The following is a 2493-nucleotide window of genomic DNA, read 5'->3' as shown; positions in this document are numbered from 1 at the left end:
AGTGAGAGGCCCGCGTACGGCAAAAAAAAAAAAAAAAAAAAAGTGGAGAACCTTTCCTGGCTGTGATCAGAGGGAGAAGGGACTACAGAAGGGTCAGAAAGACACAGCATCGTCGACTCTGAAGCTGGAGGAAGGAGGCTGTGAGCCAACGCAAGTGGGTGGCCTCGAGATGCTGGACAAGGCAAGTAAACACTCTCCCCTAGGGCCTCCAGAAAGGAATGCAGCTCTGTCGACATTTTGAATTTAGCGAGACTCATGTCGGAATTCTGACCTCCAGAACTCCACGGCAATAAATTTGTATTGTTCAGCCACTGAGCTTGTGGTAATTTGTTACAGCAGCCATAGGAAACTAATACAGACATTGAGCCTCAGTTTGTTCATTTGGGAAATAGGTAACAGCACCGACCTCCACGGAATCCTGGGAGAATTGGAGGTTGAGAGCTCATCCCTGAAATCCCAAAGTCCAGGGTTCAAATCCAGACCTACGCAGGGGTTTCACCTCTCCACCCAAGTGGCCCAGCCCTAGGAAATCTGTCCCCCACCTCAGCGAGGCACCGCCCCTACACTTTTGGACCTTGGATCTTGAGCTGCTTTACCTGGCAAGGCCAGAGCAGTACAGATTAAGGGAGAATCTTGGGACGGGCCAGAAGAAACAGGGGCAGGGCCCAGGTCCTGGCCCAGATGCCAGGTGCATCCTGAATGTTGGGGGAGGGAAAGGGCCCCCCGAGTCTCAGTCCCTCCCTCCTTCTATCCAGCCCACGGCTGACACTTTCTCCAGGGAGCAAGCAAAGGAGAACCTCTAACCCCCCACCTCAACCCAGATCCAGGTTAGACTCCCTTCTCCCCAGTTCTTTCACTGACCATTGTCCCCAGAGACTTAATAAAGAAGAAACGGGGTCACACAGTGGGCCAGAAAGATAAAACCAAATCCCAGGTCGGCCACCTACCAGCTGTGAGAACTCGAACCAGTGACTTTATCTCTGAGCCTCCTCATTTCCCTCATCATAAAAATGGGATAATAAGAGTGCCTAGCTCACTCACAGAGCTGTTTATTGAGCACTGCATGAATAAGCACATATTTAGCAAGGATTAGAAACATAGTGTTTAATAAAGGTTATCATTAAATTCCCTTTAAGTACCTCCCCTGCACACACACAAACACACTCTCACACACACACACAGAGAAAGAAATAATAGCAGGGTCAGCCCAGTCAGACCTGACAAGGACTTACTAATGACCTACTGTAGGTAAGGCCCAAGCAAACCCTGGTAGAAAACTGGAGGACTTATGTCCTTTCCCTGCTGGGGGGCTTGGCCTTAGGGAAAGAGGGAGACCAGGATTCCCAGCCCAGAGGGGTGGGGCAAGGGCCAGAGCTGCTTTCTGGGGAAGGAGAGCAGACAGCAGCCTGCAGTTGGAGAGGCAGCGAAGGTGGGATGTGGGAACCCCTCGTGCTTGGCTGTCGTTTATGGAGTCTTTAGTCTGTCCCAGGTACTTTTCAGTTTTTGAATGTTTAGGTTGTTTAATCCTCACAACAGCCCTGGAAAGCACACTATTATTATCCCCATTTTATAGACAAGGGAACTGCGCCCCAGAGTAACCTTCCCAGCCGGTAGGGGGCAGACGGGGTCTGCGGGCAGGTCCTGGCACTCCAGCGCTCCCCAGACTTCAGCCTGAGCGGGAGTCTCACGGGGATCTTGTTAAAACGGGGTCTGGCTCAGGTCTGACCGGAGGTCCAGCCGCCGTATTTCTAACAAGCTCCACAGACCATATCTGGAGCTTCCAGAGTCCATGTTGCCGAGATTAGGATAAGTGGTCAGTATTGTTGTTGTTATTAATAGTAAGTATTGCTACGGTCCTTTAAGGAAAGTGGGGGCTTGGAGGGATTAATTTGTCAAAGCCATAGAGCCGGCAAACAGCAAAGGTGGGATGTGAACCCAGGGCCCTTGATCACACCAACACACCAGGTCGACGTGAAACGGAAGGATGCCTGGGACGAAGGATGCCTGAAACCACCGACGAAGAGGGACTCCTTTTGGGGCCGCAAGACCTCGCTTTGGGAAGCGCAGCTTTCCGTGGAGCAAGGCTTGGCCCCGGGGGCTTTGTGGAGGACCCGCCACAAGCCCCGAGCCAGCCCCAGCGAGTCCTGGTGAGGTAGGGGTGCCTAGTTTGCCAAAGGTTTTGCGGCTGTCACCAGCCAATAGGCTCCGGCGTTTCTTCAGCATCCGGAGGGCGGTGAGACGAGCCCTGTGATTGGAGGAGCGCCGCCCCACCCCTCGCCTCTGGTCCTCTGGAGCTGGGACGCCCGGGGCGCTAGCTCCAGCTGCGAACCCGGGCTTAGTCACTAATGAGCTCGCCGCCCGCCCTAATCCCAGGCGGAACGGCGCTAAACCCTTGCTACGGGCTCATTCCCGGGTCGGGCCGTCATGGGTCGGAGCTTGGCCGGGCGCGCCTCTCTCGCCCCGCTCACGCCACGCGGTTCACCCCTCCCCAGC

This window comes from Hyperoodon ampullatus (genome assembly GCF_949752795.1).
Source record: "Hyperoodon ampullatus genome assembly, chromosome: 2".
NCBI lineage: Eukaryota > Metazoa > Chordata > Mammalia > Artiodactyla > Ziphiidae > Hyperoodon > Hyperoodon ampullatus.
This window is presented reverse-complemented; position numbering follows the sequence as displayed.